We start from the raw sequence: 23,389 nt of genomic DNA, 5'->3' as shown, positions 1-23,389 counted from the left end.
ACCTCTGAAAGAGACCAAAAAAATCAAAAGGCAAATAAAATAAAAACTAATAATCTAACCCTTCCCTTGTGAAGTTATGATTAAACATTCATGTTCCATTAATGCATGAATGAAAGGAAAACAAAACTGTAAAATTGTGCCATCAGATTTGTTTTCTTTCCTTTTAAAAGTAATTTTTTATTGAGTTCAATATAATAATCACATATACTGAAAGAAAATATCATTATATAAAGATATATAACTGGTAAAAATGCACTAATTAACAATTTCCAATTTTTCTTATTAATTATGTAAAATTTTAAAAATGAAAATCACATGAATTACATTACAAGCTCATAATATAATATCAAATAATGTTTTATTCTAGGACCATCATATATAAACACTGGTTACTAAACTTATTTAAAATCAAGAAAAAGAAAAAAAACTAAACTGACACTAATCTAACCCCTCCCTCTAAGCAAGATTATTTATAAAAACAAATGAAAAGAAAAGAAAGAAAAACGAAATTGGATCGGATCGCTACCTCCAGAAGCCAGACAGCTTTGCCAGAGCAGCCCAACAGCCTAAAACTGCCATCTGTGGTCATATTCTATGAATGGACTTCATATCTTTCCAAACTGGAACTTTTTATCTTTGATATTATATCTATTTTTTTTCCAAATTTAAATATGCTATTTATATCATGTAGCCAGTGCCCATGAGTTCATCTTTCCACTTCATTAAAACCCCTCATCTGGTTGTCAGTGTGCTAAACCTTCTCTTGAGATTTAAACAACGATATAGTCAGATAGTGAATAAAACCAAACAAGGCATTTAAAGGGCATGGATCTATTTTAGTCTTTAAAAACATTGATAAGGATTGAAAAATGTTCTCCCAGAATCTTCCTAATTTGAGACATTCCCAAAATATGTGAATTAATGAGGTCTCTAAAATGTTACACCTTTTATACAATGGATCAAAATCTGCATAAAAATGAGATAATTTAAGTTTATGTCATCTGTGCTTCATTTCAAAAAAGTGTATAATGATAACTTGGAAACAGAAGCAAACTTAAAAATACAACAATAGTATATAGAAATGAACAAGTGTATTCCATTAGAAAAAAATTACCTACAATCTATAAAACAAATATGCTTTATTTGAACAAATTTGGGAACCATACATAGAGCATATTAGAAACCACCAATTTCGGACCTCCATCTCTTAACGTGATAAGATACAAGTACAAAAATAATTAAATATGAAATTTTGGACGACATGATTTCTTTTTCTTTTCTTTTGTGTTCTTCTATTGTTTATTTATTTTTCTTCTTTCTCTCTGGCTTTAAGTTATAGGGGTAGGCAGGGTGGGGGGAAGGGGGGAAAATGAAAATGTCACTGAGTATATTTTAATGCTGAATATTTGTATATATTGTTATTAACATGGTTCATGGTGAAATATTAAATAAAACATTATTTAAAAATTGTAATAAAAATGTCTAGGACAAAATGACAAATTATTAATCAAGGAGAGTGAAATGGCAGTCCTCATCTGAGAAGGTTATATTAAGATCCTGTTCCCAATCATTTTTAATCTTAACCATTGAGGTTAGTTTTAAATTTAGTAAATTATTGTAAATATGTGATAGTAGCCTGCTGTGAACAAACTGCAAATCAAAAAATATATCAAGAATATTTGAATCTGTAATTTGAGGAAAATCTTATAGCTTAGATTGAACAAAATGTCAAACTTGCAAATATCTAAAAAAAGCTTATTAGAAAGCTTATTTAACTGACAATTGTTCAAAAGAAGCAAAATTGTTACGAATAAATAAATCTTTGTAACTTTTAATATCTGATCTGTACCATTCCTTAAAGCCTGCATCTATGACTGAAGGTGGAAATAAATGGTTATCTAAAATGGTACTTGCCAGGGAAAAACTATTACAACCAAAAAATGTCCTAAAATGATTCCATATTCTTAGCCTATTCCTCATTATCTGATTATGGGTCCGCTTAGAAAATGATAGAGGTAGAGCAGAACCTATAAGTGCCAACAACGATGTTTTCCGAGAAAAATTCAGTTCCATTTCTATCCAAGTAGAGCGACTAACGAGTTGATCAAATTTTAATAATAAAAGTAAACTGCGTATATTAATCACCCGATAATAAAATCAAGAGATTGCACGTACAAATCCTCCATTCCTTTCCATTTTCTGAAGGTGGGTTTTATTTATTTGTGGTTGTTTTCCCTGCCATAGATAAGAAGAAATAATTGAAACGATTTGGAAGTAAAAATTGGTAAAGCTTGAAAAATATGTGAAAATTTAGGTAAGATGTTCATTTTCATCAAATTAATGTGCTCAATCATTGTAATTGAAAATGGAGATCATCTGTGACATTTTAATCTGATTAAATAATGCTGCAAAATTTTCTTTCATAAGGTTTTTATGACTTTTAGTAATTAAAATTGGTCCTTAACTGTCTTAAAAGGTAAGAGTTCACTTTTATATAAGTTTACTTTATAACATCAAAATTGTCCAAATTGAGCAAGCATATTTAATATTTTAGGTATGGAAACTTTCAGATTTGAAATAAACAGCAATAAATCATCTGCGTAAAGTGATACTTTAAGTTCATTTCCACGTCTGGTTATTCCCTTAAGTTCTCTACACTGTCGAAGAGCAGTCGCTAGAGGTTCTAACATTATATTTTTGACATATTCCCCTAAATAGCCTAAACATTTTTGATTGTTGTAAATTAGTATGAATTGAAGCCATGGGACATAAATATAATAATTTGATACAATTGGTAAAATCTGGACCCCCAATTGAATTCCTCTAAAGTAGCAACAGATTTCTGAATGCTGAACGGACACTACCTCACTTCTTTTTTTGCACTATTTTTAAAAATGTAATTTATAGCAATATTTGCACCTGTAATACTGTCACAAAACAAAGGATTTCATAACATGTTCATTACTATAAATTCTGATTCTGGTTTTCTCTTTACGAGTGGAGCAAGGAATGTCAGAACAAGAACATGCTGGAAATGTACATTGAGGTTTTTTTTAGCCTGTTCTCTGCACCTGGGCCAGCTGTGGATTTAAATTTTAAATTTAGTCATACGGCATGATAACAGCCCATGAGACCATGCTGCCTTATTTACACCCAATTAACCTACATCTCTGGTAAACTTTGAATGGTGGAAGGAAACTGGAGCCCCCGGGGAAAACCCATGCAGATACAGGGAGAACGTACAAACTCCTTACAGACGGCGTGGAATTCGAATCCCAGTCCTGGTTACTAATGCTGTAAAAGCGTTGCGTTAACCACTAGGCAAAACCATATTCACTTCCTTGCTAAATGAAACTAGCAAGGCAGGTCAAGGTTGAAAATTGTCAGCAACTTCAGAGTCCAAGATATCTTTCTTCTTTGGCTTGGCTTCGTGGACGAAGATTTATGGAAGGGTAAATGTCCACGTCGGCTGCAGGCTCGTTTGTGGCTGACAAGTCCGATGCGGGACAGGCAGACACGGTTGCAGTGGTTGCAGGGGAAAATTGGTTGGTTGGGGTTGGGTGTTGGGTTTTTCCTCCTTTGTCTTTTTTTTTTAATTTTTTTTTATTTCTGAGGACGAAGTCAACCCTCGCTACCTATGGCCGTTTGGTTGGCGACGGAGAGCCTCCTTTGTCTTTTGTCAGTGAGGTGGGCTCGGCGGTCTTCTTCAAAGGAGGTTGCTGCCCGCCGAACTGTGAGGCGCCAAGATGCACGGTTTGAGGCGATATCAGCCCACTGGTGGTGGTCAATGTGGCAGTCACCAAGAGATTTCTTTAGGCAGTCCTTGTACCACTTCTTTGGTGCACCTCTGTCACGGTAGCCAGTGGAGAGCTCGCCATATAATACGATCTTGGGAAGGCGATGGTCCTCCATTCTGGAGACGTGACCTACCCAGCGCAGTTGGATCTTCAGCAGCGTGGATTCGATGCTGTCGGCCTCTGCCATCTCGAGTACTTCGATGTTAGGGATGAAGTCGCTCCAATGAATGTTGAGGATGGAGCAGAGACAACGCTGGTGGAAGTGGTCTAGGAGCCGTAGGTGATGCGGGTAGAGGACCCATGATTCGGAGCCGAACAGGAGTGTGGGTATGACAACGGCTCTGTATACGCTAATCTTTAGTTGCCCATTCAGAGCCAGCTCTTTAGCGCTTGACGTCCTGTTTTGCGGAAACTGCCAAAATGTTTGGCCTAGAAGTCAGCCTGAAGAAAACTGAGGTCCTCCATCAGCCAGCTCCCCACCATGACTACCAGCCCCCCCACATCTCCATCGGGCACACAAAACTCAAAACGGTCAACCAGTTTACCTATCTCAGCTGCACCATTTCATCAGATGCAAGGATCGACAACGAGATAGACAACAGACTCGCCAAGGCAAATAGCGCCTTTGGAAGACTACACAAAAGAGTCTGGAAAAACAACCAACTGAAAAACCTCACAAAGATTAACAAGATATCCAATACATTGAAAAATGGTCTCATATTTGTGTTGCAGGCAGAAACCCACAAAGTCTAAATATTTGTGTACTCTGATGCTGCAGACCAGATATAACATGCCCAGGTCATAAAGTGTCAGGAAAGTCAAGGCTGCCTGCTTTACTATGAATCTGAAGTCGTACAATGGTCAAATAAGGTCAGAAATATATATTTTTAACATGACCGCAATCATATCTTGGTTCCTGTCAGTACTTTTGGCAGATTTGCTTTCCAGTTTCTAATTTCTCAGGTAATGAACTAATTTTTTTTAAAGCAATTTTTGTTGTTTAAATTTTTACATTTTTAATTTTTTTTAAATTAAATTTTAAAAAATAAATTTTTTAATGGTTTTAAGAATGTTCATTTAGCACGGTAACAGGCCCTTTCAGCTCCTGAGCCATTGGCGCCCAAATCCACTCAATTGACCTACATCCCTGCTATGTTTCGAACTGTGGGAACATCGGTAAGAAACACATATAGACACAGGGAGAACATATAAACTCCTTATGGGCAGTGCCGGATTCGAACCCAGGTCCCGAATGCTGGGGCTACAACAGCATTGCACTAACCGTACTGGCCAAACAGTGAAATTTGGATTCAACTCCATATTTTAAATTCTCTGGATTATGAGTTGAGAAATGTAACCACTGTACCCATTCATAAAACCACTGTTCTCACAGCAATTCAAATCGGTCAGTACTCCCCTCCATGCTTGTATACTTTCTCATTCATCTCCAAGGCTAACATCCCACTTACAGTCCAAATTACTTTCTGGACCTGCATGATTATTTCCTGTTTCATGTCCAAGGACTTCAGATCCTTTAGCAGAGCAACATTCCGTAGCCTTTTTCATTTCAAATCTCTTCTTCTTTTCTATATTTGGGCCTCAGTAGGGATTTTGATGGCACCTCTGTTGCTAATGTGAATATTACACATTTTCCCAAATGTGTTTTCTGCCAATCCTTTATTAATGCTAATATATCTCTTCCAGTACCATAAACTCTAACTTTGTGGTCCAAGATGTCTGTTGTCTTCCAAAATAGGTTCTCATTCGCTCAAAAACCCCTTTCCAGTTTATCTGTAAAATCTCACATGTGCCTCCAATATCCTTGTCCAACCCTCAGGCTGCCCACCCAACCCACCCCCCCCCCCACACTTCTTCCACCAATCACCTATCACCCACTTAGCTTCCTCACCACCACCACCACCACATTGTACAAAATTATGAGGGGTAGACCAGGATGGATAGTGAGAAAATGGGTTTCAGGTGAGTGTTGCCAGCTGTTTGAGGGGGCAAAAAACACCCAATAGGTGTAATCTGGAATGCAGTATCTGAGGAGGTGTAGGGGCAAGTGCTCTCATTATATTTAAAAACTCCCTTGATGAGCACTTGAATTGCCAAGGAATGAAAGGCTACAGACCAAATACTGGTCAATGAGCTTGGAACTGAAATTTGATGTTCACCTTGCATGCAGTGGGCTGACTTATATGGTACGTGGGCCATGATTGCTCTCACATTTTCCATTCCTAATTGGTGGTTAATATCTAGCCTGTGGGTGTGAGTTTGGACAGAATCTCATCCGTTTCTGTTCCTGGAACTATGTCAGTCCAGAAAGTTGACAGTTAATTTTCTGCTCACCAGTGACTAGCTTTATCACATTAGATTTGACAACTCTTCACTTCAAGCTATGAACAATCTTCAATCAGGTAGCCCAAGATCACAGAACACTGAAAGTCAGGTCGAGATGATGGAAACTCACCCCTGAGGAAAAGGGTGCTTGTCACTTGGATTTATCAGAAGCACAGAGACGTAAGGATATTTCTCTGTAGGGGCTGCACATTTCTTCCAGGAATGATCAAGTCAAGTTTATTGTCATCTGATTGTACAAGTACAACTTGTTGAAACAGCGTTCTCCGATCCTTGGTGCAAACTGTGCAGACGTACAAGCAGACCTAACCCAAATACAGCAAACAATACATATGCAGGACAAGTATTTCATCTACACAAATAAAACAAAATATTGTTTCCTGAATAAGGAGAGTCTCGCATGGTTAGTGCGAGCAGTTCCTTTGGTCGTTCAGCATTCTCACCACCCATGGGAAGAAGCTGTTCCTCATCCTGGTGGTGCTGGCTCTGATACTCCTGTATCTCTTCCCCGATGGGAGCAGCTGAAAGATGCTGTGCGCAGGATAGAAGGGGTCCTCGATGATTTTGCGCGCCTTCTTCAGACAATGATCCTGGTAGATCATGTCGATTGATCCTCTCTGCCACTCTCATGGTTCTGTGGATTGACCTCTGATCTATTTCTCTGCAACAAATGTATCACACTGAGATGCCAGGATGCTCTCAATAGAGCTCCTATAGCAGGTTAACATAATGGTGGCTGGTAGCCTTGATTGCTTCAGTCTTCTCAGGAAGTGCAGTCGCTGTTGCAATTTTCAGTCATTTAAAAATGTACATTAATCACTCGAAGCAATTGAGTTGGTGTTGTGGTTCTTGTAGCATATTCTTTTCTTTCTTTGGCTTGGCTTCGCAGACAAAGATTTATGGAGGGGGTAAATGTCCACGTCAGCTGCAGGCTCATTTGTGACTGACAAGTCCGATGCGGGACAGGCATATAATTACAAAGAAACAAGCCTTCCGTCGCGCATGCAGCCATCTTCAGCGCAAACTCCGGGAGATCCAAAATGAGTGGTGGACTAGCCTCGCCAAACAAACCCAGCTCAGCGCGGACATTGGCGACTTCAGGGGTTTTTACGAGGCTCTAAAGGCTGTGTACGGCCCCTCACTCCAAGTCCAAAGCCCGCTGCGCAACTCAGACGGCAAAGTCCTCCTCAGCGACAAGATCTCCATCCTCAACCGATGGTCAGAACACTTCCAATCTCTTTTCAGTGCCAACCGCTCAGTCCAAGATTCCGCCCTGCTCCAGCGCCTTCAACAGCCCCTAAGGCTAGAGCTGGATGAGGTCCTCACCCGGGAAGAGACATATAAGGCAATTGAACAACTGAAAAGTGGCAAAGCAGCAGGTATGGATGGAATCCCCCCAGAGGTCTGGAAGGCTGGCGGCAAAACTCTGCATGCCAAACTGCATGAGTTTTTCAAGCTTTGCTGGGACCAAGGAAAACTGCCTCAGGACCTTCGTGATGCCATCATCATCACCCTGTACAGAAACAAAGGCGAGAAATCAGACTGCTCAAATTACAGGGGAATCACGCTGCTCTCCATTGCAGGCAAAATCTTCGCTAGGATTCTCCAAAATAAAATAATACCTAGTGTCGCCGAGAAATTTCTCCCAGAATCACAGTGCGGCTATCGTGCAAACAGAAGAACTACTGACATGGTCTTTGCCCTCAGACAGCTCCAAGAAAAGTGCAGAGAACAAAACAAAGGACTCTACATCACCTTTGTTGACCTCACCAAAGCCTTCGACACCGTGACAGGAAATGGCTTTGGCAAATACTAGAGCGCCTCGGATGCCCCCCAAAGTTCCTCAACATGGTTGTCCAACTTCACGAAAACCAACAAGGTCGGGTCAGATACAGCAATGAGCTCTCTGAACCCTTCTCCATTAACAATGGCGTGAAGCAAGGCTGCGTTCTCGCACCAACCCTCTTTTCAATCTTCTTCAGCATGATGCTGAACCAAGTCATGAAAGACCTCAACAATGAAGACGCTGTTTACATCCGGTACCGCATGGATGGCAGTCTCTTCAATCTGAGGTGCCTGCAAGCTCACACCAAGACACAAGAGCAACTTGTCCATGAACTACTCTTTGCAGACGATGCCGCTTTAGTTGCCCATTCATAGCCAGCTCTTCAGCGCTTGATGTCCTGTTTTGCGGAAACTGCCAAAATGTTTGGCCTGGAAGTCAGCCTGAAGAAAACTGAGGTCCTCCATCAGCCAGCTCCCCACCATGACTATCAGCCCCCCCACATCTCCATCGGGCACACAAAACTCAAAACGGTCAACCAGTTTACCTATCTCGACTGCACCAATTCATCAGATGCAAGGATCGACAACGAGATAGACAACAGACTCGCCAAGGCAAATAGCGCCTTTGGAAGACTACACAAAAGAATCTGGAAAAACAACCAACTGAAAAACCTCACAAAGATAAGTGTATACAGAGCCGTTGTCATACCCACACTCCTGTTTGGCTCCGAATCATGGGTCCTCTACCGGCATCACCTACGGCTCCTAGAACGCTTCCACCAGCGTTGTCTCCGCTCCATCCTCAACATCCATTGGAGCGCTTTCATCCCTAACGTCGAAGTACTCGAGATGGCAGAGGTCGACAGCATCGAGTCCACGCTGCTGAAGATCCAACTGCGCTGGGTAGGTCACGTCTCCAGAATGGAGGACCATCGCCTTCCCAAGATCGTGTTATATGGCGAGCTCTCCACTGGCCATCGTGTCAGAGGTGCACCAAAGAAGAGGTACAAGGACTGCCTAAAGAAATCTCTTGGTGCCTGCCACATTGACCACCGCCAGTGGGCTGATATCGCCTCAAACCGTGCATCTTGGCGCCTCACAGTTCGGCGGGCAGCAACCTCCTTTGAAGAAGACCGCAGAGCCCACCTCACTAACAAAAGACAAAGGAGGAAAAACCCAACACCCAACCCCAACCAACAAATTTTCCCCTGCAACCGCTGCAACCGTGTCTGCCTGTCCCGCATCGGACTTGTCAGCACAAACGAGCCTGCAGCTGACGTGGACATTTACCCCTCCATAAATCTTTGTCCGCGAAGCCAAGCCAAAGAAGGAGAAGAAGAATTACAATTAACGGATAGCACTGCTTCTTGCATCTTGTGTCACCTGGATTTTGAAGTTTGTCTCTTCAATATGAAGATACTGGACTCAATTTTGCATTTACTCTGAACAGGTAAGTGTTATTCAGGTTGCCACAAAACACTAAGTATAGGTGGGAAAGGATGTAAAAATAAATTCAAAGCATAAAGTTAACCACATTTAACTGGAGTGATTGAAAAAGTATCACAATCTGTCAATTGGCATTTTTTTTATTCCTAATGTCCCCACAATTAGTCTTTTATTGAAGCATCTACTGTAAGATGAGAAGTTTCATTCAGGCATTTCCATTTATTTCCAAAGTGTGTGCAGGTTATGAAGAGTAGTATTTTTCCCATCTTGACCTAAATTTTGATCCAAAACCTGCAGCACCGGAATAGCCAATGGTGGAAAGACCTGCCAGTGATCCAAGGTTTGTGTGGACACCTTGAACCTCCACTCCACAGTGTGCCAAGCAGCTGCTGCTAAAGAGGCAGGATGCCAGTTAAAGCCACGCAACGTGAACCAGTGTAATCAGTGGCCACTCAAAACTAGCTAAACGTCATGTCAATGATATTACGAGCTCCCGTTTTAGTAAAATGGGATGATCACTGTAAGGAATAATATAGGCAGGAGGAACTGAATGGTCACAGTTAACACTTAACATTTCACACAAGCTCCATCACAACACAAGTTGAAGCCCAGAGACAATTCGAAACATTGGAAGAGCTGAGGGAAGGCTTGTCACAGTCAGTGATAGATTCGATACGTTCACAAAGGCATTGTGATCTTGCAAGACAGAACCATTCTGGCTGCTGAAGAGAACAAAGCTTTGTGAAGCAGCTCTTGTGGCCAGCCATATTTGTCGAATTCAGAGGAATGACTGAGCCTTTTTAGAAGGTTGACCTGTCCCAGGAGGGTCTTTTGTGAAGCAAAATGCTTCATTTTGATCGTGACTAATAGTGGAGGTCACTTGGAGAGACTGCTTCATTTTAAGTTTGACTAACAGTGAAGTTACTTGGAGAGACCGGTCGGTGCCAGGGTCTTGGAAGCTTCGTGGAGGCCGCCCAGTTCAAGTCTTGCCTACATAGGACCAGCAGTGTTGTGACCACTGCTCATGTGGATGGACATTTCTTCAAAGGCAACACAAGGAGAATTATTGAGTCTGTAGCAGCCACAACTCCAGTCTTCCCATCAGTACAACATTAATTCTGGGCATCAAATTTCACACACACACATACACGCTGCTGCTTATTACATGCAGCTTATAGCGATGATTATATCGTGATGAAAAAATATATAGTGATAAATGAAGAAAGGAGCTTTCAAAAAATGGAAAAATTGAACATTAACTCAAAAGATTTCAGATGGTGTAAATGATTCCGGTTTAAATAACTTGTGTCATTCAAAAAATCTTTTTTGTTTACAATGTCTCCTGAGTTTGAATTTCAAAGCCGAGCTCTAAACAGACAGCATGATGTCCTGAACAATTCATCAAAAGATGTCACAGAATCATGTCTGAATAAAAACACAAGCCATAGATACAGGAGCAGGCAGTCCAGATCCTAGTGCCTTCTTTCCCATTCAATAAGATCACAGTTGAAGTTTTATAACAGTGTAAAGTTCCTGGATTGGCTCCATATCCTGAAAATCCAAAAATCTATTGATTTTTTAAAAATCTGATGCTTTTTGCAAACTCTGGTCGGTCATCCAGTAACTTTTCCACATGTGACGTTTCACCACAAACCTCAGCAAAAAGGCTGGGAAAAGGGGAGAGATTTGAACTTCACAGAAACAAACTTAGTAACAAAATATCTGCAGCTATTCCAATTGACCCATGTTTGACAAAAACAAGTAAATACTGTGGAATTCAGTTTTCTAGTAGAATGTTTAGCCTTTCTGCATCTGAAATTAAGCAGCTATGAAAATATGCTCGAGTTCAAAGACTGAAACCATTTGATCCAGGTACAGAGAGAAAGCAAATGCATGAAACACAATTAAACAAGGAGTCTGTTGGAGGCACACAGAGATCAGAATTAGAATCAGAATTTATTGTCATGAACATGTCATAAAATTTGTTGTTTTGGGGCAACATCACAGTGCAAACATTTATATAAACCACCTTACAAAATAAATAAAAATTCTGCAAGGAAAAAACAAAGTAAGGCATTGTCTACTATTCAGGAATCTGATGGCAGCGGGGAAAGAAGCTGTTCCTGTGCTGCTGAGTGTGTGTTTGCAGACTATTGTACCTTTTCCCCGATGGTAGCAGGGTGAAGAGGGCACAGCTTGGATGGTGGGATCCTTGAGAATAGAGGCTGCTTTCTTAAAACACGGCCTCTTGTAGATGTCCTCGATGGTATGAAGACTGGTGCCCGTGAAGTTAGACTGAGTTAACAACCCTTTGGGGATTTTAATTTTTTTGGAATTGATAAATTTTAAACCACAATATTAATTATATTTCATTGAATTCAAAAATTATTTCAGAAAGTTATACATGTGGTATATAAAAAAACCCCTCCCACCTCCCTCCCTTCCCCTCCAAAACCCCTAGAAAGAAAAAAAGAAAAAAAAATGAAAGAAGGTCCGGAGAATGCCAAGGGAATAAAGCATTTATATCATAAAGTCTAATATTGGGGGTTAACAAGATGTGAGGTCTTCAGAGACTCTATCAAATGTAAATCTGGGTGCCATATTTTCCAATACAAATGATATTTATTTTGTAAACTATAAGTAATTTTCTCTAAGGATCTACAGCTACGAAGTTCTGTGTGCTATCTTTCCATATCTAAATCTAGATCTGACTTCCATGATATTGCTATACATTTCTTAGAAACTGCTAAGGCAATTTGTATAAATTCAATTTGCTGCATAGTTAATTTTAATTTAGGACTTATAACCTAATATTACTCAATAAGAATAACATTGGGTCCTGTGGGAATTTGACCCCCATAATCCATTCCAAAGAAATTACTGACTTCCAAACAAAAATATCTGACTTTAGAACACTGCCAAGTAGAATGCAAAAATGTTCCAAGCTCACGTCCACACCGAAAACATAAATCTGATAATGCAGGATTTAGTTTATTTAGTTTTTGTGCAGTAAAATATAACTGATGCAAAAATTATATTTATCTAACCTATATCTAGCATCTATAATTTTTGTCATATTATTCTTCCATAGTTCCATCCAATCTTTCTCATTTATTTGTCTATTTAGATCTACTTCCCATCTTAATCTTGATTTATGAACCCCTATTTTGGGGGCTTTTGGAGATATTTCTTGTCCTGAGTATTGGCACTTCCATACTAGAGAGTGATGCAACCAGCCAGAACGCTCTCCAAGGTACACCTGTAGAATTTTCTGAGAGTCTTCGGTGACATACCATATCTCCTCAAACTCTTCTCAATGCATAGCCACTGGCGGTTGTTGCCACCTTCCATGAGCACAATTGGGAAAGCTCTTCTCGGACTGATAATGTATAATATTCTAGTTGCCATTTTTTTTTAATGTAATCTTATATCTTATTCATGTTATAAAATCTTAAATAAAGTTTAAAAAAATACTTATGCAATCCCATTTATGTGCCCTTTTACAGTCCCTGATGCCAAGTACACACACAGATTTGCCAATCTTGCCTCTGAGTACACAGATCCCTAAAGTTGGCTAATCCTTCCCCAGATGGAGCCTGTGGTGTGAGTGACCCATGTTTGGAAGACAGCAAATTAGTGGGAGAGTGAGAATGGTTGAAAAGGATTGAATTCTGCCCCTTAATGTTAATTGTGAATTTGAATACCATTGTAAAAAAAATGAGTTGCTTGTCAGAAATTGGCAGGACTCTCGATAATGAAATTGTAGTCTTGGCTCAATTACATTGACACTTTGTGTGATGGATGCCAGCCACATAACTCCCAACGGTGTCTGTCAAAAAGCTTGTCAAATCTAGAGAAGTTAAACAAAAGAGATACAGTGATTGTAGTTTAATACAAAAGTGCTGGAGAAACTCAGTAGGAGACAGAGATACAGGGAAAGAGAGAGCAAGAGGGAAGGAACAATAGAAACTGGAGGTCGATGTTAATGCCAAGTGGTTGGAGAGTGCCCAGTTGTTCCTCCAATTTGTGGGTGGCCTTGTTTTGACAGTGCATGAGGACATGGACAAACATGTTGGAAGGGAGTGGAATTGAAATAGTTGGCTGTTGGGAGATACTGACTATTGCAGTGAATAGAGCGAAGATGCTCAATGAAACAATCTCCTTGCCTGAATCCAGTTTCTCAGTTGCAGAGGAGGCCACAGCTGGATCACCGGATGCAGTATATGTCCCCTGCAGATTCACAAATGAAGTATTGCTTCACTTGGAAGGGCCAATTGGGGCCTAAAATCGTGGTGAGGGAGGAGGTGTTGGTGCAAATTTAGCATTTCCTTGACCTCATGCACTGCCAAACTGAGGCCACCCATAAATTGGAGGAACACCACCTAATATTCTGCTCGGCACTCTCCTACCAGATGGCACTAACATCATCCTCTCTGATTATCATTAGGCCCCTCTTCTATCTCTCTCTCTTTCCCTATCCCTCTGACTCCTTTCCTCTAGCTCCCCGCCCCTTCTCTCTCCATTCAGAGAGCTATCTCCTCCTTCAGTCACTTCTCAGCTTTTTTTCTTCTGTGCTCCCACCCATATCCACCCAAGACCTCTTGCCTGTTGGCTTGTGCTGCTCCTTCTGCCACTTCTTCTCTCCACCCCCCACCTTTTTATTCAGACACCTGTCTGCTTTTTGCCCATATCTTGACAAAGAGCTCAGGCCGGAATTGTTAGTTATATATCTTTGCTTCCTACTGATGCTGCGCAACCTGCTGAGTTTCTCCAGGACTGGTGTTTATCAAATCTAATGAAGTAAGTTTATAAAAAAATTGTCCATTATCTGGCACATGCAGATCAACAAGGAAAATGTAGCGCTCTACTGACCCAAGCCTAACCTGTTCCTGAGCCATGAGAAACTGGGTAGTGGTGATCTTCCTCTGCAAGCATCCCGCCTGTACTCCCACTCCCATCAGTGCGTGTATCTTGTTGCCAGCTGTCCTCTGCAAGCTGCCTCTAGTTCTACCAGACCAAATGCTGATGCGCAATTTGAAATGATGTCGGCACTAAAATCTGCCAGAACTTCAACTCATTCACATGAAGCACAATGGCTTTTGATGGCTTCCAACCGGATTTAAAAATGGCTTTTTAATCAATTATGTCACACATTCTAATGTGCAACCATCATTATGTTATGCTTCTCAGGACTAGGTGTTGTTGGATTCAATGTGCATTCTCATGTTTCCATCTCAAGTTCCCAGATAATGATGATAAGATTGTAAAATGCATTGTACAATGTACATAGGCACTTGCTGCACCAAAATGGGAATTTTGTTCTAAAAAAACCCTATTTTATTAATTTTAAAAAGGTAGCACAGACAATAAATAGATATGTCAAATTAGCAAGTAAATTAGAGTTTTATGATGAAAACAAAAAATGCTGGGTGCTCAGGCAACATCTGTGGAGAGAGGTCCAAAGATCATGTTTCAGGCCAATGACATTTACCATTTCCCTCTCCAAACACAAACCAGCTGCGAATTTCCAGCAACTACTGTAAATGTTTTGTCCTTGATGTCACTTGGGTCTCGGTGCCGTTTTACAATACAAACTGGAAACTGTCAGATCAAAAAGGGTGGCACAGTTAATATAGCAATTAGCACATGCTATTACAACACCAGCAACTGGATTTGATTCCAGCCCTACCCATAAATAGTTTCTATGTTCACCCTGTGAAAGTGTGGGTTTCCTCTGGGTGCTCCAATTTCCTCCCGCCCTCCAAAAACATACAGGGTTTGTAGGTTAATTGGTGTATTTTGGCAGCACAGCTCATGTATCTCTAAATTTTTTTAAATAAAAAAAAAATGCATAGCATTACTTTTAATTGATTATTTTTGGAACATGGACATTATTGATAAGCCATGCCATTTTGCCCATCTCAATTGCCTCTGAACTGAGAGGCTATGCTCGACTATTTAAAAGTCTGCCATCGATAACCCTTGCAGCAACCTGGCAGTTTTGAGGGCACAATTGCTGGTGATAAATCTTTTTTATTTTTTTAAATTTTTTTATTTTTCACACTATGAACCATATTGACGAAAATACACATAAACATTTCCCTCTTGAATATACACAGTGTCATTTTCTCCCCTTTTTCCCCCCTTCCCTTCCCTCCCTCCTTCCCACCCCCCTCCCCACCCACTCAACGTTCAACTTTTTAAATTCCAGAACTAAATGTAAATTGTACACCCATTGTAAAGCAGCCGTTTTGATAAATAAGCTGGTCGACATGTCCTAGTGAAGAGAAAAAGAAAGGCCAGAAACATGGGAGAGGAGAGACTTGCACAAAAGGAGGAAATGCAAGGAGATCTCTCCAGCTTGCTCAGGAGCCTAATGTTTGCTGCCTTGGACATTTTTCCTTGTTTTGTGAACCATTGTTTTATTGTACATAGGCCAAGGGGCTTAACAAGTGGTTATTATTCATGCATGGGTCATATTCATGTATAGGGAAGGTTGAAATAGAGAATATGTGACTTGCAAATAAGAAAGGAAATTATTGAAGGAATGTGGGTGGGATATGAACTGAATAAGGAGATATCAGTAAGATTGGCTTTTGTAGTTCCTAACCACCTCCAGGCCAGATAATGTGGAGGTGTGAAACCTGTGGGCTCTGTGAAGAAGCAGTAAGGGCACTGGCCAGAGTAAGGGGAGAGAAAGTTGTGTTGGAGACATCAAGAGTTACTAAAGCAGAGTTAGCTATGAAATCAGCTGTTGTTCATCTTGTTGGAATGAATGGAAACCCTGACACAAAAACAGAAATGTTTTTGAGTATGCTGCTTCTAAATTCTAACTTGAAATTATGATGTTTAATTCATGGCCCAATTCTTAAATGAAGTGTCCAAAAGAAATAATCCACAGTTGTCTGACCACATATCAGGCGTCAACTTAAGTTAATGTTTTTGCAACAGAATTTGTAGATGTAGCTGTTCCAAGTGCAGTTAATTACAAAATCAGCTTGATTTCTCCAGCAGCTAGGTATACTTTGTACATTTGCACAAAAATGGAAATACTGACATCTGTCAAATGGTTTTAATTTAAAACAGGCTAATTATTTTCCATCTTCAGGATGAGGTTGCGAAGGTTTTTGCTTACAGTTAATGAAATGTCTGCACTAGTGGATCACTCATGTTTGTGAGTTGAAGGATTGCAGTTTGTTTTACCAATATTTACAATAAACTGCGCATTACCAAATATTTCAGGGCCACATCATTTAATCACATCTCTTGTTTTTGATCAGTTCTGGTATAGTCAATCTCAGCATTAACTATTCCTTAGCTATTATGGACTTCTAAGTGCAATTGGCATGCAATATAGTCTCCCAATTATTCAATCAATTTAGACAAACACCAGAACTAATGGGTGGTCCCAACAAAGACAGGGTATTGGCCAACATGCCAAACCCATCGTCTTTGGAAGTCCATCCAGGAATCAAGAACTGCTCAGGGCTCACCTCTTTCTTTCGGCGAAACATCTTGAGACCAACCCTGCTCGCTGCGCCAATTGTCTTGGGTAAACTTATACCTCTCATTTTGTTCATTTTAGATTGGTCACAGTGTTTGAGCTACCGAAAGAAAATAGACACACACACCGAGAGCAGTTCAGTTTATACAAATGTTTATTACTAATTCAAAAGCTGATTTCACACTACAATATGCAAGCCCTTCCCAACTATACTTATCAACGCTTGGACTGGTCCCAACTGCCGAAGCGAGGCAACGACTGCACACTTGTAGTAGGTTGTCAGGGCGCTGGTAGCAGCTTCTCCACCTCCCCCGACCGGGACGTTGCTCGGACTCTGGCTGTTCTTCCTTCTTGACAAGGGGTGTTCCCACCCCTCGGAGAGTCTAAACTTCAGCAGCAGGACCACAGGCTTATATACCCCAAAAACAATTAATCATGCGCCTACTCCTTCTAATATTTGTCAGTCAAAATCAAAACTGAACATTACATTCTACAATTTAGAAGATTAATTATTATGGAACCAGGATGTTATGATTTCCTGGTTTATCTCGTAGATACAAAGACTTATTAAAACTTCTTGAGCAAGACAGGTTGTGACCAATTCGTCAATTTCAGAGTGTTGCATTTGACAACTGCTTTCCCTGGGCCTCACAGTGGAATTCCATTTCAAAGTGTATCTTCAGATAAGTCCCCATGGCTGAGTTTAATTACATCTGCTAGTTCTGAAAGTAAGGTGACCTGCGTGTGGACCCAGTGTCGTCAGTTCCACATAAGCAAAAAAGCATCTGGGTACATGGTTTTAATCCTCCATTACATTCCACCCCTTGGTCACAATCTGTCATTTGCGAGGCCTAACCAGTATTTGAGTACAGAGGGAGCGAAAAAAGAGAAATCAAAACAACAATTACAAAGATAAGCAATGACGCGAGCAACCAACGGAGGATAGTGTAGCCCACTCCCCCAAATGTAGCAGTTAGCCATGAGAAAGGATTCCAACCAAGGCTCAAATTATCCTTGTTGGCCACAATACCCAGATATTGGAGCTCACGAACAGATTTTGAAACATGCTGAACAATAACATATTTATATAAGCTGCATTTGAGGCTGGTGACCGAGGACTTCCTTGGTGTAATGCATCCGACCGTGTTTCCCACGGGGAACTCCCTTGGAACGTCCTCGACATTACAAATCCAATTGCTGGCATCAAAGCAGCTGTTAAGCCAGATCACCAGGAGTGTAAAATGGAGAACCTGGAACAAAGAAGCCTGACACATGTCACTCACGATACCATAAGCGTTCAGTGTTTAAACAGACTAAATCATCCTGTCCTTCAATAGCTACCCACCGAGTGTTACCCTGGGCAGGTGTCACTATTTCCCCTTTTACAGGAGGGCCACTACCTGGTGGTGCCACCCATACCTTTTGTCCAACATTCTCTAGTTCGGGAATGGGGGGCAATGACTGTTTTTCCTCTGGAATAGGCTGTAATTCAGGAGCGTGAAGAAGTCGGTGGAAAGGAGTACCTCCTTTTAAAGGGCGATGATTCAAATTGTCGACTGCCTGCTGCAGCACATGGCACCATCCCTTCTGGGTCCCCAGTGATGTTAACAAACGAATTTGTTCCTTCAGTAAGCCGTTCATTTGTTCAACTAACCCGGCAGCCTGCGGGTAATAAGGAATATGGTGAACCCATAAAATACCGTTGTAATTTGCCAAATCACAGATTGTTTTCCCGGAGAAGTGCGAGCCATTATCAGAGTGAATCTCCTCTGGAACATCATAACGATAAATCAAATGGTTTAGTCCTTGGATAGTGCTAGCTTGGTCAGCCGTCTTGGTGGGAAAAGTAAAAACCAGGCCCGAAAAGGTGTCAACCATTACTAGGATGTAATGTTTACCCATACAGTCTAGCATGGGGCCTATGTAATCAATTTGCCAGACCGCAGCTGAGTGAGCACCCCGTTTTATTTGGCCATGCGGACCAGGTGGAACGGTATGGAACTTCACAAGCTGACATTCTGGGCACGTACGTACGACCATGCGGACATCATCCTGATGGACGGATAAAGCATGTGTACGGGACCACATAGCTGATCCCTTCTCCCCCAAATGACCACTCTGTTCATGTGCCCATCGAGCCAGGGGGACGGAATCAGCACAGCTGATAGTGGCAAGCTGATCTGCTACTGCATTATGTTGAGCCATGTTAGTCGCCATATTGGTATGGGCATCAACGTGATAAACGGTTATCTCACGATGGTGGGAAGCATCCCACAACAGCTGCCACAACTCTTTGCCCCATATTGGGCGGTCATGTATCATCCAGTTGTTCTTTTGCAAATCAGGCATCCATACCACAAGTCCATTAGCCACAGCCCAGGAATCAGTAAACAGGCGAAGAGGGTGATCATGGGGATCTAGTGGTAAAGTGACTACCTTCAACTCAGCATACTGACTGGAGCCACCATCCCCCTCCTCCGATAACTGAGTTCCTGACCTAGGATGGTAAGCCACCTGTTCGTGTACGCGGCCCACCCCTTCAGGCCCTCTGGTCGCACGACTCTGAATATACCACTTCCATTTAACAATAGAAGACTGCTGAGCCCGCCCGATCTTTAGATTAGCATCATTAGCCAGGACCCAATTCATCATAGGAAGTGCAGGTCGCAATTGAACATCTGCATCACCTGTCATTCTTTTAGTCTCCAGCAGGGCCCAGTTACAGGCTAGTAACTGTTGTTCAAAAACAGAATAACGAGCGGCAGCCTCAGGCATGGTACGTGACCAGAATCCCAGTGGGACTCGGCGACCCTCTTGTTTCTGCCAGAGGCTCCAGGAGGCCACATCATCAATATAATGGTGAGTTGAGAGGGAAGGCAATACTGGAAGGTGGGTGAAGGTATACTGGCGCCCCTTCCAGGTAAAGGCGAACTGATCCTGTGAGTCCTCAGCTATAAGAATACTGAAGAAGGCGTTAGCGAGATCAATGACAGCATACCATGTTCCTGAATTCCCAGTAGCAATGTTTTCAATAAGGGTGACGATGTCCGGAACTGCTGAAGCAAGTGGTGGGGCATGTTTGTTCAAAAAACAATAATCAACTGTCATTCTCCAGGAGCCGTCCGGCTTCTGGACCGGCCAAACAGGGCTATTAAAGGGCGACGTTGCGGGCCTCACTACCCCTTCTTCTTGCAGAGCATCGATGGTGGCAGTAATCTCTTCCTGCCCCCCAGGGAGACGATATTGTGGAATGCACACTGGTTTCATGGAGGCTGGCACCATCACAGGATCCCACTTAGCCTGACCCACTACTAGTTTTTTTGTAATAGTTCGAATTCCAAATTCAAATCCCCCTTGGCTAGTATTAAGGGCCATACCGGCCAACATATTAATACCCAGGATACACTCGTCAGTAGCAGCCACCAGGGCATGTAACCAGACAGGGGAAGGGCTATCACCCACCATGGCACAGACTTTTATTTCCTTTGCCAGGGTGACCGCTCCTCCCAACCCCTCTATTCGAAAGGCCGGTCCAGTCCAGAGGTCGGGATTACCAGGAATCACCGAGTGCTCTGCATCGGTGTCGACCAAAGCCAAGTATTGGCGATCATTACCCCCACCCCAGTGGATTGTTAACGGTATGTAGGGCCGCGGATCCCCGTGTGTGCGCCGTGTCTCGATGGAGTAGACACGGGAATCCTGCCCACACCTTCAGGCTTCAGAAGGGTTCGGGGGCTTCCAGGACCACATGCTATTGTTATCTTTAAGAGCCTGTTTAACCCATTGTTTTACTTCATGACGAGTAACTGGAGCAGGAGAAGCCAGGTCGATAGAAGCAGCAGTGGGAGCAGAAGGCACAGCTGGGCCAGGAGGACTCAGCAGCTGGGGATGATGTTCCCCTGATTTTCTCTTATAAAGGGCATAAAGGACCGCAGTAGGTTTCCCATCAATATCACTTTTAGGTACGCCTAACTTTAACAAGGTTAGAAAAAGGTCCTTCCTTGTCGGTCCATTATTACCAGCAGCCCTTCTCTTTTCATCCTGCTTGTCTGATTTAACCTGGGTTGTATGTGAATGGATTTTACCTCCCAGTTCTAATTCTCGAAGCCAAGATAAGGCGTGCACCGCCTCAGACACAGGATGCCCAATTAGCGAACTAGTTACGGACAGAACCAATCCCCATGTGGTGGGTTGGGCAGAACGAACCAATCTGGTATGCATTCCGGCAGTGAATATCTCTTCATCAGGACTCCCCCCCATGTACCCACAGCCTCAAACGCCCTCCATACAAGGCAGAGGCCAGGGCCTGTTGACGAATTAATGCTATACCCTCCTCTGGGGTTCTCCAATTGTTTTGCAAATGTAAATCCCAATCTATTGGTGATGGGTATACTCGTAGCAGGGCATCCCCTAGAGTAGTAAGTAAGTAATCCATCTCTCTCCCTCTACCCCGCAGATCAGCAGTGACCCTGATATCAGTAGATAATGTTCCTAATCCCAACAATTCCTCAGGGGTTAAAAATACATTACCCCCTCCTTGTTCCCAGACACGCAGGAGCCAGGCCGCCAGAGTTTCTCCTGCCTTTTGCCTAAATTGATCTCCAATGGCAGCCAGCTCTTTTACAGAGAAGTCACGTATCATTGACTGTTTCCGACCCCTGTTCCCACTTTGGCCCACAGGGCCCTCCACCCAGTCTAGGGGAGGAGGTCGAGGACATCCAACAAAGGGAGTAGGCCATAGAGCATAAGCAGGGGTTTGGGTATTTTCCCCTGGGTCCACATGGGAAACTGGGGTATCTTACCCTTACATCATCCCCCCTTCTGTCTGTTTGGGAAATCTGCTGCCTTATAGGGCGGGTGTGAACAGCAGATGGAGAGGGTAGTATGTTAGACACATGCTGAGGAGAATCTGCATTATTACCATTCTCATTCCAAATATTCCCATCCCAATCCTCAATTACATCAGGATCGTCACCATTCCTTATCATGGCATGAATACGATATGGATCGGGTTCTACTCCATGCCTTTCCTTATCTGCACAGAGCTGCTGCCGGAGTTTAATATTACGGCAAATCATTTGGACATGCTTATCTTCCCATTCTTTGGCTCTGTCCTGACTGGTGCGAACAATCTCGCTCATCATGGAACAGCATTGTCGCAGGACTTCTAGCTCCTCCTCTAATTGCTTTCTTTTGCACTGAGATTCTACTTCTCTTTGAATTAATTCTGCTTCACGCTGAACGGAGTGGCGTAATGCTGTGGCCAGCAACCAAAAACCATTCGTCAGCGTTCCCTTTTTATCAGGAAATTTACTTTCTCGAAGGAGAGTGGCAACCCGCTCTCCCAGAGGTGCACTTGATAGGTCTAACTTCTCATCCCAACTAATGGGTGGTCCCAACAAAGACAGGGTATTGGCCAACATGCCAAACCCATCGTCTTTGGAAGTCCATCCAGGAATCAAGAACTGCTCAGGGCTCACCTCTTTCTTTCGGCGAAACATCTTGAGACCAACCCTGCTCGCTGCGCCAATTGTCTTGGGTAAACTTATACCTCTCATTTTGTTCATTTTAGATTGGTCACAGTGTTTGAGCTACCGAAAGAAAATAGACACACACACCGAGAGCAGTTCAGTTTATACAAATGTTTATTACTAATTCAAAAGCTGATTTCACACTACAATATGCAAGCCCTTCCCAACTATACTTATCAACGCTTGGACTGGTCCCAACTGCCGAAGCGAGGCAACGACTGCACACTTGTAGTAGGTTGTCAGGGCGCTGGTAGCAGCTTCTCCACCTCCCCCGACCGGGACGTTGCTCGGACTCTGGCTGTTCTTCCTTCTTGACAAGGGGTGTTCCCACCCCTCGGAGAGTCTAAACTTCAGCAGCAGGACCACAGGCTTATATACCCCAAAAACAATTAATCATGCGCCTACTCCTTCTAATATTTGTCAGTCAAAATCAAAACTGAACATTACATTCTACAATTTAGAAGATTAATTATTATGGAACCAGGATGTTATGATTTCCTGGTTTATCTCGTAGATACAAAGACTTATTAAAACTTCTTGAGCAAGACAGGTTGTGACCAATTCGTCAATTTCAGAGTGTTGCATTTGACAACTGCTTTCCCTGGGCCTCACAGTGGAATTCCATTTCAAAGTGTATCTTCAGATAAGTCCCCATGGCTGAGTTTAATTACATCTGCTAGTTCTGAAAGTAAGGTGACCTGCGTGTGGACCCAGTGTCGTCAGTTCCACATAAGCAAAAAAGCATCTGGGTACATGGTTTTAATCCTCCATTACAGCATGCAATATAGTCTCCCAATTATTCAATCAATTTAGACAAACACCAGAACTGAAGTTGCTGGAATCCTTAGTGAACAATGAGCAACTGGAGGAACTCACCAGGCCAGGCAGCTTTCATGGGTAGAAATCATCAGTCGGAACCCTTTATTGAGAGTAAATTGGGAAGGAGAGATATAAACTATTAACAA

This window comes from Narcine bancroftii, chromosome 4 (assembly GCF_036971445.1).
Source record: "Narcine bancroftii isolate sNarBan1 chromosome 4, sNarBan1.hap1, whole genome shotgun sequence".
NCBI lineage: Eukaryota > Metazoa > Chordata > Chondrichthyes > Torpediniformes > Narcinidae > Narcine > Narcine bancroftii.
This window is presented reverse-complemented; position numbering follows the sequence as displayed.